The following is a 16,160-nucleotide window of genomic DNA, read 5'->3' as shown; positions in this document are numbered from 1 at the left end:
CAGCTATAGCAGCTCACTCCATGAGCTCACTGGCATCTGGAAGTTGGCTGCCAAAATGCAGGAATTGGCACGTTGTCGTCCAAGACGAGCAAAATGGATGCATGCTCACGTTGTGGTGATCTGCATTCTGCAGGTGTGCAAGTACCTTATTCATATGCTTAATTGACCCGATGTCATGCATTAACAAACAGAAGATTTACAAGTTCACCACGGGTCAACAAATTGTGAGGCAGCAAATTGGCTTTTTTTGGATGCAGACCAGGTATAAGTCAGACAATGCTCTCCCCTGAGAGACTTCACAGCGCGGTAATTACAGATGCATTCCAAACGTCATTGAATTTATTGGATAGGACACGTATGAATTGCTGCATTATTGATGCGTCACATATTGTGGATGATGGCGAGCAGCTGTCGTGTTTCTGTTGACCTCATATGCAACAGGCACAAACTGGAGCGGAGGAGAATGCCATTATGAATTTGAATGCCATCTCGTTGCACAGTGCACCTGCATGCATGTATTCATACATTTACTCTTTGGGTTCTGTTTGTTTATTGAACCCCTGCACGTAAGCAACCAAATAATCCATTGAGACCTGGAACGCATCCATGTCACGTTAGCGTTTAACCACATTAACCATTAACCCATTTTGGGGCGGGAACCCCTTTTGGTGTTTTAAACATTGTTATAATTTAGCTATTGAAAAATAGCAGATCTACAAGCTCATAGCGCGCCACCGAGTGGCGCGCTATGAACTTGTAGGTCTGCTATTTTTGAAAAATCGTTAAAATGTGCCTGAAATCTTTCCGAAAATTGTCATGATTTAGAAAACTTTTTATTTTTAATTTCGACGTCAGGCCTGAATGGGATAAAAGAAACGACCACCAGAGCCCTGGAGTATTTATAACCCATTTAGACCTGAGATCGATTCTACAAATGCCTTCTAAATCCTGACAGTTTTCTGAAAAACCTATGTTTCTATATCAGTGGTTCTCAAACATTTTCATGTCAAGGACCCCCAAAAATATATGTAATTGGCCGACACCATCTGAAATTATGTTGTTCCAGGGACCCCCCCACGCAGAAGCAAAGATTTGAGTTAAAAACGTTCGCTCTGAAAGAATATATTCAAACATTTGGGCCACATTTTTGCTATTTTTCAATAGCTAAAGTACAACATAATGCTTAAAACACCAAAAGGCGTTCCCGCCCCAAAATGGACTAAAAGAGACAAACTGCTGAAAAGCTAAATGTATATTGAAAATTCTCATTACCTCACAATTCACCTGCACAGCCTAATGATCTCTTAATGCCTGAGGAATCGTTTCCATATTCTGTTTTTAATTTGCGAGTTATCTGACAAAGGGAAAGAGGAAGGCTTTTCAGCACAAGTTGCTCTTACCTCTTTTAGCCCCAGACTGCTGGATGCGTTGACAATAAGCAGCACCTCGCTGCAGGCTAGACGTCGTGCAGAGTGATCCAGCTGCGTTGGAGAAAAAAAAGAATACATAAAAAAAACATTTATGTCTCCCCGCAGTGAATGGCTAATCATAAATAATCAAGTACATTATGCCTGCATGTGAGTCTTCATACTATAGTGTGTCTCCCTCCCATTTCAAACTATTGTATTTTTTCTTGTGCCACAAGTCGACTAATCAGCCATCTGTTCCTCACAGGTTCTACATGCATTGTTGCATTGCGATACAGCACAGGTTTTCAATTGGAGGGCGGGGAGGGGGGGCAATTGGAAAGGAGAGAAAAATGTAGCGGATTCGAATGCCATCAATTTAGCTATTGAAAAATAGCAGATCTACAAGCTCATAGCGCGGCACTCGGTGCCGCGCTATGAACTTGTCCTACATTACTAACCCTAATAATACATCTAACCCTAACTCTAATCCTAACTCTAACCTCAGTCTTCAGTGAATCAGTGTTGATTTCGAAAAATGTTCGTCGACTACCTTTTTCCACTGACGAAAACTAAATGGAAACTGAATGAAAACTACTAAAGCTATGATGACTAAAACTAAGACTAAATATACTGACAATTTCGTCAACAAATTAAACTAGACTAAAATGTTATAGGAAGGGACTAGTGGACAAGAGATCCAGTATAAGTCGTTTTACACTTGGTTGCATGCTGAAAAGAGCAGATCTATACAAGCTCACAAACTTGATGGCATTCGAAACGTTTTGGAAGCCCTTGAGCTATGAAACGCGTAGCTCTCTCTTGCTAAAACTTTTGAAGGGCAAATTGTCTCTTCTGCAAAAAAAATAAAATAAATAACTACCGGTACATAAACTAATGGCTTTTCTTACAAGGTGAAGTGCTACTTGGAACCGAAACATATTAGGGAAAGTCATTATCCAATTTGTCAAGCCAGCCAAGCATGAAAACTGACGCCCGTTTTATCCCTCGTCCTTGTTTACGTTCGACTGACGCAGCTGTTTACAATCATGTTTTCAGATTGGCCAAAAGCCTTTAATTGGCTCTCTTCAATTTGAATCTGGATGCATTCATTTATGCATCCATAAATTCCACGACACGCAAAATTATACAAACGCATACATGCCACACACACACACACACACACACACACACACACACACACACACACACACTCGCACACGGAGAAACGGCATAAATATTACATTGGACAAGTACATGCCTCATGGCAGATGCCATATTTCACATTGTACCGCGATGCCCCGTTCTGCGCTCATCTCTTTGAACCCTGACTGCCAAAGTAGCGTAGCGCTGGCAGCATAGCCATTCGCCAACCCACGGCGTTTAGCCCATTCTGGACGGGAACCCGTTTTTGGTGTTTTAACTAAGCATTATTTAGCTATTGAAAAATAGCAGATCTACAAGCTCATAGCGCGCCACCGAGTGGCGCGCTACGAGCTTGTAGGTCTGCTATTTTTGAAAAATCGTGAAAATGTGGCACAAATCTTTGAATATATATTCTTTCAGAAAAAAAATTATTTCGACGTCAGGCCTAAATGGGTTAGTGTTCAGCTGCGATGCTTTCAGAGATGAATGTCGCCGTGTCGGATGACGGCCCGGGTTATGAGATGGAACCGCTCCGTCATAATTCTGGCTCCTTTGAACGTTGTCTCACACAGTCATGGCCCACCAGTGAACCTGCACTGTGTACGCCCACGCCCACTCTCCCTTGAATATACAGTATCGTCCCTTATGTCTTATTTGGAAAATACGACGTGTCCCTTATCGAACCGATCAGGCACTGATTCCCAAACAGGGTCACGACGAGTAAAGACCGCTTTATTTTTGGTTTCCTACATTTTTGTTTTTTTTAATTATTATTCTTTCAAAAAGATTTCCAAAATGTTTCATGAGTTAAAATCTAATTCAAATGTTACAGTATACAGTCTCTACACCACATTTCTGTCTTGGAAATAAGGGATGCCTAAAACAGTCTTTTTAGCACAGCGTTGCTGCTATAGAAAGTATATAATGTGTGTGTTTGTGTGTGTGATTATGGTTACACATGACAATAGCAATAGCTGATGGTGAATAGCTCGTTAAAGGAATAATAGGCGATACATTGTGACTCACGGCTGATTAATTCTTCTATGTGTGGTTGCAGTCGATGGATTTTTTGAGCAAATTATGCCAGTCCGTTACAAGGTCAACAGAAATAAGACTATTAGGGGAATCTCATTGCCAGTCAAATATTCGCTTTCCTCTGCTCCGATATCAATTTGAATTTAGGCCTTGTGTTGTGCAGCTCTGCTATATAGCAGGCCTCGGAAAGTAAATTGCACGGTTAAAGCTGCTTATTGATTTCTGTTCCGCCTTTTATAATATCGCTGCTGCCTCTGCTGCTGCTAGGGACCTCCGGGCGTGTATCCCAACGTTCGCTTGGCGCTCCGCCAGCGCTTCCAGTAACATTCCCCTGGACAGGACACCCATAAACATACTGGACGTTTAATCAGAGCTGGGGCCAGCGAGCCACCCATACTGTCTTGAATTACATGGCAATTTCAACAGTGTCATTATGTACCTGGTCCTTAAGACGCGCCGCAACTCGGGTTTCGGACTAAAGCGCTGCAACGTTTCGATATGGAGCTGAAAGTACAGCGGGGCGAAGAAAAGTTAAGCTGACGGCTTACATCCTAGATCCACCTGTAAGCCATATTTCATTGTCAGTGTGTCTTGTACAGTACATACAGCATGTGAACATTCTTTCTGCACACAGGCATTGCAAAGTGTGCATGCTCTGCAACATCCCAGATATTAATTAAACTCTGAAAGTGTAAAACATTTCCTGTAGGGGAGTTATTAACCCATTCAGGCCTGACGTCGAAAAAAAAAAAAAAATGTTTTCTAAATCATGACAATTTTCGGAAACATTTGAGGCACATTTTAACGATTTTTCAAAAATAGCAGACCTACAAGTTCTATGAGCTTGTAGATCTGCTATTTTTCAATAGCTAAAGTTTAACGTAACGCTTAAAACACCAAAAGGGGTTCCCGCCCAAAATGGGTTAAGGAAGCGCTATTTTATACTTCAGCTATTTCCGAAATATTTCGACATTTGAAAAGACAAATACTCCTAAATAGGGGATGGGGGTGTTACTGTACTGTAGTGTGCATGTACTGTACATGTGTTGTGTATATGCAGGCTCGTATACACAGTACACGTGTACCTTTTGCTTCACTTCTGTGATTGACGAGATTGGCCATGGCTCCTTCGTCCCAACATTCCCAGAGGTGTGGCGTCATACTTCCTGCTGTGTGACCCCATAGCTGTGCTGTGTGACCTGTAAAACCGTGAAGATGAGGTGCAAATCTTTGAATATTCTTTCAGAGCGAACGTTTTAAACTCAAATCTTTGCCTCTGGGGGGGTCCCTGGAACTACATGTTCAGATGGGGGTATCACAGCCAAATACAGATAATTCTGGGCGTCCTTGACATGAAATAGTTTGAGAACCACTGACGTAGAAACATAGGTTTTTCAGAAAACTGTCCAGATTTTGAAGACATTTTTTAGAATCGGCCTCAGGTCTAAATGGATTTAGCTATCCACTAAATGTCATAGACAAATATTGTACTTTTGACTCCACTACATTTCTAGGAAAGGGCCCCTGGTATACCTAAACTTACAAAAGTACATTATGAATCACTTAAGACCTACTTTGAGTACCACAGACGAATAACAGTCTAAGTCCACACTATTGATCCATAATATATAAATGATAGATAAGGGTTCAGGACAACGAGGCCTTTTCGTGGAGGGGTCAGAATGAAATTTGGACTTAGACTGTTTTTCGTCTGTGGTACTTTATTGTAGTATGTGTAAAATGTAAATCAGTTAAAAAATAAAATGTAATTTGTTACTTTTGAATTCCATTTTTATTAAAAGCAAGTACACGCCAGCACTTTGGCTCAAGTAACACAGTTGACCTACTTGTACAGTACAATAGCCTCCGTCCCATATCACTGGGAGGACTGGGGTTGAGTAGCCTCACTCCCATCACTGAGGGAGGAGAGGAGAGGTCACATCTTGCAGCTGTTCATGTTTTAGAGTAAAATAACCCCCCCTCCCCCTCCAATCCCCGGAGCCCCCTTTCAGTGAGTGTAGCGCTGCATGGATGGATTAAAGCAAAGACAGCATTTACAGCAGAGAGGCCCTCAGGAGCCCTGCAGTGAGAACAGAAGAGGGAGGATGGAGGTTGGAGATGGATGTGAAGGGACAGATGAGGAGGGGCAGCTGTTCCTCTAGGATGGAGGAGAGGAGCATGCTGCGAAGGGAGGATTGAGGGTATGGCGTCGGTGCAACCATGGATCCAAGGACTGTCTAAAGAGGACGAGACGCGAAGACCGTACGGGCGATGCCATGTTGCTCCATGGTGCTCCATGGAAGGAAAGAAACATGCGCAGTTGAGACCAGGAAGTTGTACATGCACAAATTTGGGCACACCACCTTTACACTGGCGTCCCCCAACATGTCAAAATGTTTCAATTTATTTCAATTTCTTTATTAAAAAATAAATAAAAAAATACCCAAATCTTTTTAACTGATGTTAAAAAAAAATCCTGTTTTTTTCTCATACTTTTTGTTTAAAAATCTCAGTACAGTATCAGATGTACAAGTTTAACAGCGCGCCGTGAGCTCCCCCCCCCCCCCCAATAGTATAACCCATTAAAACCGTTAAAGCGTCGACTTTGACTATTCAAAAATAGCTGAGCGAGCTTGTATATCTGCTATTTTCGGACATTTTTGAAAGATCTTGAGAGTTCGAGAACTACCGGTTTTTCTAAGACATTTGTAGAATCGGCCTCAGGTCGTCTTAATGGGATAAAAATAGGATTTCATGGTTCCCACATAGCAGTAATAGATCAAGTATAGGTGGTGGGTTTCCTATATGCTGAACACATGAGAGGCTCTGTGCAGGGTTCTCACAGCACAGTCGATCGATATCCTGTCAGTCTGTTCAGAACGACTGATCCCTTCATCTCAGTCAGATGTGCTTCGTTCCACACCCAGTCCTTTTCAATTTCACCATCTCCTCACCAGCCTCTCTGAGACCAGAATAGAGATTAAGTACTGTACGTGTGTACTGTACGTGTGTACTGTACGTGTGTGTGTGTGTACTGTACGTGTGTGTGTACTTTGTGTGTGTGTGTACTTTGTGTACTTGTGTAGTATGCACACATACTAGTGTACATACAAGCCACACACGTGCACTGACTGAGGAGGCTGTTCCTTCCTAAGGTACTAGGGGGAGTACTAGGAAGTACAATTTCAGGAATAGATCGCCGTTGACCGTAGTTTCCTTTGTGTGTGTGTGTACGAGCGTGCGTGTATGTACGTGCGTGCGTGCGTGCGTGCGTGCGTGCGTGCGTGCGTGCGTGCGTGCGTGCGTGCGTGCGCTATAGGAGGCTGTTCCTTCCTGCATTTCCTCCATCAATCATATTCATAATATTGAGCCCAGAAGGGCATCTTAATAGTCTGACCACGACGTGATGACCTATTCCCGTTTTAAATTCTACAAGCTTCCTCACATTCCCCAGAAATGAGAGTGTGGAAACGGTGGAAAGAAAATGTGAGAACAAAATACAATCATGTTGATCTGAGGATCCACGTTGTGGCTAGAATGTGGATCTCTGACTTTGTGGCTAGCCAGTGATGTCAGTCATCTATGGCTTATGACTCCAGATTTGAGATTAGCTCTGTCTGGAGTCTGGACACACCGTGGACAGACGCACGCACACACGCACGCACGCACGCACGCACGCACGTACACACACACACACACACACACACACACACACACACACACACACACACACACACACACACACACACACACACACACACACACACACACACACAGCCCCAAATACAAATACAAATATACAAACAGAAATCTGCCTCAAACGCTTTCATTTTGAAAAACCTTTGGATGAACACCAATCATCTGGAGGTTGAAAGTCCTACAGAATATGCAGTAAAATCCTGAATTCAACAAAGTGTACGTTTTTGAGGGGCTCCTAGTAGTTCGGATGGGCAGTGGTGGAAAAAAGTACTCAATTATTTTAGTAAAAGTATCAATACTGCAATATTGAAATATTGTATACTATATCGAAAAATGTATGAAAATGTTGGTACCACAATGTACTTATAGTAGGCCTAAAACTAATGGTACTCATTATGCATAATGTCCCATTTCAAGTTTTGAAATGTATAAAAATCTTTTGAAAATGGTTGATCTACAAGCTCACAGATTGTGACCTTCATGTAGATCAGCCAAAATGTACTGTATAAAATGTATATAGGACTGAAGTGGTTAATGCATGTTTTGTAATAATAATAATAATCAAAATCTACAAAGTAACTTGTAACTTATGTAGTGGAGTAAAAACACTATTTGTATCTGAGATGTAGTGGAGTTGAAGTAAAAGTAGGATATAAGGATGTAATACTGACGTAAAGTACAAATACCTCAAATGCAGTACTTTCCACCACTGCGGATGGGTTAAACCACTGCTCCTCATAGTTAGGATGGGTTAAACCACTGCTCCTCATAGTTAGGATGGGTTAAACCACTGCTCCTCATAGTTAGGATGGGTTAAACCACTGCTCCTCATAGTTAGGATGGGTTAAACCACTGCTCCTCATAGTTAGGATGGGTTAAACCACTGCTCCTCATAGTTAGGATGGGTTAAACCACTGCTCCTCATAGTTAGGATGGGTTAAACCACTGCTCCTCATAGTTAGGATGGGTTAAACCACTGCTCCTCATAGTTAGGATGGGTTAAACCACTGCTCCGCCTCCTCATAGTTAGGATGGGTTAAACCACTGCTCCTCATAGTTAGGATGGGTTGAACCACTGCTCCTCATAGTTAGGATGGGTTAAACCACTGCTCCTCATAGTTAGGATGGGTTAAACCACTGCTCCTCATAGTTAGGATGGGTTAAACCACTGCTCCTCATAGTTAGGATGGGTTAAACCACTGCTCCTCATGGTTAGGATGGGTTAAACCACTGCTCCGCATAGTTAGGATGGGTTAAACCACTGCTCCTCATAGTTAGGATGGGTTAAACCACTGCTCCTCATAGTTAGGATGGGTTAAACCACTGCTCCTCATAGTTAGGATGGGTTAAACCACTGCTCCTCATCGTTAGGATGGGTTAAACCACTGCTCCTCATAGTTAGGATGGGTTAAACCACTGCTCCTCATAGTTAGGATGGGTCAAACCACTGCTCCTCATAGTTAGGATGGGTTAAACCACTGCTCCTCATAGTTAGGATGGGTTAAAACACTTCTGCTAATATTTAGGACACATTTCACATTTGGTTCTGATGTACTGTGACGAAAAATACCCCGGAGGACCTGAGATGGGGACATGGCATCGTTAACCACATCTTTTTTAAAGTTTAAACCCATGGCGTGAACTAGTTTGGGCATGCTTAATCAAATTTAAATACGCTATTTTTGAACATTCTTTTAATGTTAGGGATTGCGTGGTTAACGGAACATACAGTAGCTGTTTACATGATATATCTCAACATCAAATGTGTGTTTATGGGTAAAGACGGAAAAAAAAAACCCGGAAGGAAATGTGAGTCCTCACTCAGTCAGACTAAATCCCCCCATGCCCAGCTGGCCTGCCCATGAGCGTCCAGTGCCATGTGCGGTCCAGTGCCACACTCACAGCTGTGAGTGCTCTGGGGTAGAGGCAACTACAGAGCTCTGCTCACACCCCCGAGACCAACGAGGGCATGGCTGCTGCAGCACCATTTGAACCACGGCTCTTAACCATTTTCACTCTGGCGCCCCTGACATTTTTTATTCTTTTCATCCCCCCTCCCCCCACACACATTTTTTTTTTAACATCAAAATCTTCCATAAAATAAATTCAAACATTTTGAAATAGTTTCTAAACGAATCATCTGAATTGTTCTAATTTCTTTCTGAAAAATAGCATATCTACAAGCTTGTATAGGTCGTGTCTGTTCGAATAGCCAGCCGTTGTGTGCCAACAGTCAGCGTCCTGAGTGTGCTCTCCACTGCCAGAGCTCACAGCTGTGAGTGCTCTGTGCTGGAGACAGCTGCAGACCTGTGCCCCTGCCCCCCCCCCCCCCCCCCCCCCGACCCCCCCCTCCGAGACCAATGAGACCCCATTACCGACTCACAAGACAGGAATGGCTTTTCAGCGCCCCGTCACCCCCTGCTTTAGGTTAGATTCCTTATCTATGGCGTGTTGGTTGCACGGCCGTGCGCAGCCAACTATAAACCTGTTAGTGTCACGTGTGTTTCTCGTCTTGATTCTTGATTTGCCTCAGTGTCTGGAACAGAGGGAAAGACAATAGGTTCAGTGTGTGTGGAACGCCTGAACTTTTATCCCACCCGATTACATCTTGAATATCTGTGCTGGAATGGTTTACCACACACACTGATGCTCCACGAGATGGCCCAAAAAGCAATTCATTTGATATTGATATTACAATTAGTATGATGCGCTGAATGTCGAAATCAAATTTACGTTTGCAGAGGCCAAAAGCAGAGGGTTCATTGATCATCTGCAACGAATCCATACGTACAATGCCGGCGGTAACTTATGTGAATTGCAAATATTGTCTAGGGCAGGATGATTAGTTGGAGGTTTCTGTTTGGACATCCAGAGTGCATGAGCACCACACACACGCAGAACAACTCTCCGTCTAAACACATCTGTCTCGACCGAAGTTTATAACGAAACGTGTACAGGCGGAAATAACTCAACCTATTGCGATGGCCCCCTTGCATGTTTAAAGTGGCCCTAACACACAATCAGTAGTTTTCATGGACTCCCGGCGTGCTCCCAGGGTTCACAGCGTGAAGGAGAGAGTGTTGTACAGAGCATCTCTCAAGACAAATAGTTCATCACTGACCGATGGCTGCTGTGAGATCATCACACACATGGCTACAATACACACCGTAGATCGTCCTATTTTATAACTTTGTTGTATGGCGACAAATGTAGTGAATCAAGAGATGATCTACATGTTCACAACATGTCACGATGTGACGTGTTGAGTTTGTATAAGTAGCCTTGCCGAGCCATGAGGCCCATAGGGCAGGAGCCTATCTCCTGTTTCTGTAGCGTGAGGCAGCTTGATGTACAAGTACACCCCCTGGACATGACGCTAGTATGTTGCAGGGACTTACCCCCAATCCAACCCTTGATGATGAGTGTCAAGCAGGGAGGCACTGGGTCTTTGGTATGACCCGGCCGGGGATTGAACCCCGACCTCCCAGTATCAGGGCGGACACTCTAACCACAAGGCCACTGAGCTGGTGTGAGTTTGTATAGATCTCTTAAAATCCTAGCCTATAAATGACATGCTGTTAAGTCCGCTGCATGGTTGAACCAATGAGTAACTACATTTTGTGACTAAATAATATCTACATTGGAACATGCTGTAGGTTTTCCTTTTTTCTCCATTTCCTGTATAGTAACGTTTTGGACAAACAATGTTTAAACAAAGACACTGACGATATTCACACATTAAACAGGCATAAACGGCACACAGATGGCTACAACAATAGAAGCGTGCAGTGAGTGATGGTGACCGAGGCCACACTGCAGGCTGTTGACATGCATAGTAGCCCCTGCTGATTGAACATGTTTACACAGTGTAGTGACATCTCTGATGTCTTCAGAACGATCCCTGATGAGAAGTGACCGCCAGCCCCCTCTGTTATCCATCTCCCACGGTGCCACGCTCCCTGTAGAGAGTCTGTGCTTTGACAGAGACACTGAATCCTGTTTTCCAGTGTTTGTCCGTCCGGTGGGTGGCTGTCCACAGGGAACGCAAGGAGAAGTGTAGCTATCAACGATGAGGACTAATTATATAAACCTAATTATATTTGTTTTATGCTTATTACACAGCGCTTCAATGATGCGCTAATGCATTTTGGCTGCTAATGGAGGGCTAAATGTTCCTGCTTTCCAGGCTGTCAGGCTCACTTTTCATCTGTCTTCCGGTGATTTACCTTTCTCTCTCGATCTTCATCAATTGTTTAAACAATATTCTCCTCACTGTAGTTTGCTCTGTCTCCACTTGTTTGTTCTCCCAGTTCCTTCTCCCTATAACTATCTGCCACGCTCTAGCTCTCTCCCTCTGTCCTCACCCACGCATTCATTTCTCCCACTAGTTTCAGCTCCATCTTTCTTTCATATGATACTGTTGGCTTGGGTTGTGACTTGTGATTCCCACTCTACCACAGTGTTCTCTACCACACCCCACTGTTCCCTGGTGTCCTGACCCCATCATCTGCACTTAGTTGTGAACTCACTTAAGTATATAACTCAGTCTCTTGCCTTTCAGTGTTTTGACAGAGAGAAGGGAAACGTTTTAACAGAGAGGACAAGCTGGGAAGCAGCTTTATGTCCTTGTCATAATTGCTTTTATAAAAAGTGATGATCAAAAATGTATGGAAATTTGAATAAAAGATTTCCAACAACTTTTTTTTTTTATTATTAACTTGCTCACCAATGAATAGGTTGCCATTCAGATCAAGAAAGTACTGCCGAATCAGACAACCCGCAACATTCCAGGTTAGAATAAAGTTCTTACGGTGCAAGGCTCGAATATACAAGTTGAAATGAAGAAAATGCCAGCACTCATTGTATGTCCTTTTGATATGAATTTATTTACCTCTGACGTTGATAATGAACGCGTTTCGGCCTGTGTGGCCTTCGTCAGCGTTATGACAAGATACCAGGAAGTGAGGTCTTTATATGTGAGATACAATCAACAGTAATTAAAGACAGGTGTCACCTGTTATCCTCTTACACAGTATCAAAGACTAATTATAGTACCAAGAACGGATAAACAATCATATGCGTATAAATAGATATAGTAAAATATGAATACATCACAATGAGCTATCATACTGAATATGGGGCCTGCCCCTAAAGTGCCTGGGAAGTTAATAGACAAAACAGACAATGCCAAACTCACACTTTGAGTCTATGCTTTTTAAACTCATTAGAAATGTATAAAGACAATAAATATGGAAAACATTAAATATATATATATAAAGAAGAGAGACCATTGGAATCCAGACCACTCATATCTGTTCTCATTGTAGAACTTCTAAACCATATAATGGAATTTGGAATGCCCAATTGTATAAGCCAATGTGGCTGACTAAAGCTAAACTCTAAAGGAAGCAGCCCAATAAAAGCTCCTCATTTAAGACCTTTAGGATGATCTGTCTGGAGTGTGTGAATCCAATAGGCCTCCCTTTGGAGTAACGCTCTGTCCCTATCACCCCCTCTTTTTAGGGGGTTTACAACTTCAATCCCCTGGAACCTCAAAGTGCTTACTGCATGACCCACAGCATTAAAATGTCTCGCAACAAAAGATTTCTCATCATTATTCCGAATGGAACCAAGCAAGCATTAAACTGTTTAGTTGTCCCTTCTCAGTCCCAAGGCTTTATTTATGCGTGCCAGTGTCGCTAATTGATACGTTTTTGATGCACGCCACACACACACACAAGTATAGAGAGTATGCGCATGCTTAAAGTGAATGGCACATCGAGTGGCAAATCGAGTGGCAAAGCAACAGGCAAAGTGAGTTTAACATTGTTTAATGTTGTTTAATGCAATCAGATAAGACTTTTCTGTGTGGATGTATGGGCTGTCAAGGCCAGAAAGTAGTTTTTTGCCACTTAGTAGGCGTTCCTGCATAACTTCCTGGTTTGATGATGATGTCACACGCATACCCTCTATAACTGACATCTTAAGATCTTGATTTTTTTTTAAGATCTTGATTTTTTCACATTAAAACTAAATATATAATATATATATAATATAAATATCAAATATTTTTGTAGACTATGCTGGCACATTCTAAAATGATGAATGATAAAAATGAACGGTGGTGGTCTTTCCCCTAAGCTTGCTCCCCACTGATACAAGGACAAGCTGCATGCCGCCATTCCTCATCATAAAATGGAAATGGAAAGGTGGCGTCTTCACCCTCGTAAGTCATCCTGTAGGGAGCGAGCGGGACGCCGCTGGCATCAGATTGAGCCTGTAAATCAACCCAGCAGTGCTCTGCTCATCTGCCCGCTGCTCATGGAGCCGCATCAGTCATACCGGGGCCGTCGCGCGAGCGCTTTGCTTCCATGCAGCACATTTTGCCTTAGTCACATAAAACCCAGGCTTAATGGCCTGTGTGAGTGAGGCGCGCGTTTGTATGCGTTAGAAGAAGCCGCGCGTCTTCGCTCGATGTCGACTGCTGGGCTCAACGAAAGTTCTCAAAAGACCCCTGGTGTGCGGGGGGCTGCATGGGGACCCCCAGTTGTCCTTGAGGGGGTTTCCCTGCTTTATCATGAGATAATAGAGCATAAAAACCACTTTAACCCTATACTTCTACAACCGCACACAGTGTTCGAAAATCTCGGGCACAGATGTTCTGTTATGGGGGTCCCCTGGTACAAAATCTTTATTTAGATTTTAGATGGGGGGGGGGGGGGGGGGGGTCTGTGGCCTAACGCTACACATCAATCTGGAGGCCCTTGGCATGAACATGTTCGAGAACCACTGACTGGGGTACTTGAACTTACTTTCAAGACTCCCTGCTACTCTCTCTCTGTTCTTGGTCTTGGAAAGCGGGTGAGGGTGGTATGGGGGGCTATTGCCGCAGGGTACAAGGTTGCACTGACAGTGTTATGTTCTGTCTTGAGCCAGGCTCTGAGGAGTCAGTCAGAACCACTCAGTGAAGCCATAGGGGGGCTGTGTACTGTACTGCACTGCACTGTACTGTACGCGCTCTTCTCCCGGCTCTCTCGGCAGCTCTTAAAACTTTAATAATCTCTGCTGCCTGTTGGGATACAGGGCCTGCCTTTTATTTTCAGGCTTCTTATGGCTTTAACAAGGTGGTTGGTTTCTCTCCATAAATACAACATTATTATTCATGGCCTGAGGTGAAGCAGGGGGTAAGGAGCAGGAATTGCCTGAAAGGCCTGCCTGCCGGAATGAACGAATGAAACCAACGAGAAAACGAAGTGAGTGCGAATGAATCGCGCTGCAAAAGAGCAAAGGCTTTGGGCTAATTTAACGATTTATGAGGACTTCCATGAACATCATTGCATGGTTAATACATCATGAACATTACAATTTTGTTCATGAATCTATATTTTCTCCAGGGGCCACCAGTAAAATCCTATATGATTCTGATAGAAAAATACTATTATGAACCAATGAACTTCAACCTGCACTTTAAAATGCATTTAAACGCACCAATAATGAATTTTACAGAAAATAAGGCAATGATATTTTGTGCATTGGATATTTTGAACGGTGCAGCGGCTCCAATGCACAGCTTTGTGTGTATGTCTGTCTGTCTGTCCGTTTGAGCACGGAATGTTGTTGACATCATCAGACGTCATCATTGACGAGTGTTTTCATACTGAAATTAATGGAAGTATGGAACCCATTGTTTCCTTAATAATCAAACAAACTACAGTATGTAGTTTGGCTAAACGAACTATATAGTCTGTGGGCTAAACATGGCAGGCTTCAACTCATTTAATAATAAAGAATAGTATTAAATGAAATCATCACAAAATGAATCATGACAACGTACAAATTAGGTTTAACCATCATCGACAGATTGGCAGAGTAAGATTGAGAAACAAAAACGCCTCCAAATCCCTTTCTGTTGGTCTTTGTCTAACGCTGTCTGTCTTGTTCTTGGCAGGCCGGCCGCTGACATTTCCAGCCTGCGTGTGAACAGCAGAGAACGTCTAGAACGTCTTCCCCCCACCCCCCTCCCACTCAGAGGAAAGGTAAGGCCCCGACTTCCACCTCCACCTCCCACCCACCGCGCCATCTGCCACCACAATCTGTTTACATTGATAATCTCTGGTCACCCGTGTGGTTTTGATAGCACTCCGCTCCGCCAACATCTCCCGCGAGATGCTGCCTGTTTATGCAGCAAACCGCCTCGGATGAAATGGCATTTTACCTTTCATTAACTTTTAACTTGCTAGCCAGTGTTGTTGTGTCGTCAACTAATACTATGACGAAAAATGTTTGTCCACTACCTTTTTTCACTGATAAACTCCATAAAAACAAAATAAAACGAAGCCATGATGACTAAAACTATGACTAAATATACTGTCAATTTTGTCAACAAATAAAAACTAGACTAAAATGATAGGAAGGGACTAGAGATCCAGTATAAGTCATTTTACACTTGGTTGCATGCTGAAAATAGCAGCTCTACAACGCGTTGTGATCTTGTAGATTGGCTATTTTTAGCAAGTGTAAAAACTGTCATTACGACGGCATCAAGGCCCGCTAAAATACATTTGAGTGTAGATTTAGTCGACTAAAATATTATGATATTTAGTCGACTAAAACTAACATTAAAACTAAAATGTGACTAAAATGTGACAAAAAACTAAACTAAACTATTCAAAAGACTATGACTAAAACTAAAATCAAATTTTGCTGCCAAAAACAACACTGTTGCTAGCTTGACCAACGTCTTATTGGGCTGCGGAAGCAAGCAGTGTAGTGAATCACCTTGTCCGGATTGCAGTTACCAAAAAGGTTGAGGTTCCTACACTTGGCACCACCCTCCCCTCCCTAGAGAGCGCCGGCGGCTAAAAAGGGCCATCT

The 16,160-nt window shown here is 43.0% G+C and overlaps 1 long non-coding RNA gene across 1 annotated transcript in view; it reads left to right on the top strand.

Moving 5' to 3' along the window:
- LOC306923057 overlaps positions 1 to 15,313 on the top strand; it is an 86,397-nt gene extending 71,084 nt beyond the window's left edge. The window contains exon 3 of the long non-coding RNA XR_013789994.1: positions 15,235 to 15,313. This is a non-coding gene — a long non-coding RNA (uncharacterized lncRNA). The remainder of the gene's footprint in view (positions 1 to 15,234) is intronic.
- The last annotated feature ends 847 nt before the right edge of the window (positions 15,314 to 16,160 follow it).

The sequence above is a fragment of the Electrona antarctica genome (assembly GCF_951216825.1).
Source record: "Electrona antarctica genome assembly, chromosome: 5".
Taxonomy (NCBI): Eukaryota; Metazoa; Chordata; class Actinopteri; order Myctophiformes; family Myctophidae; genus Electrona; species Electrona antarctica.
Note: the sequence above shows the minus strand (reverse complement) of the source record. Positions and strands in the feature narration are given on the sequence as shown.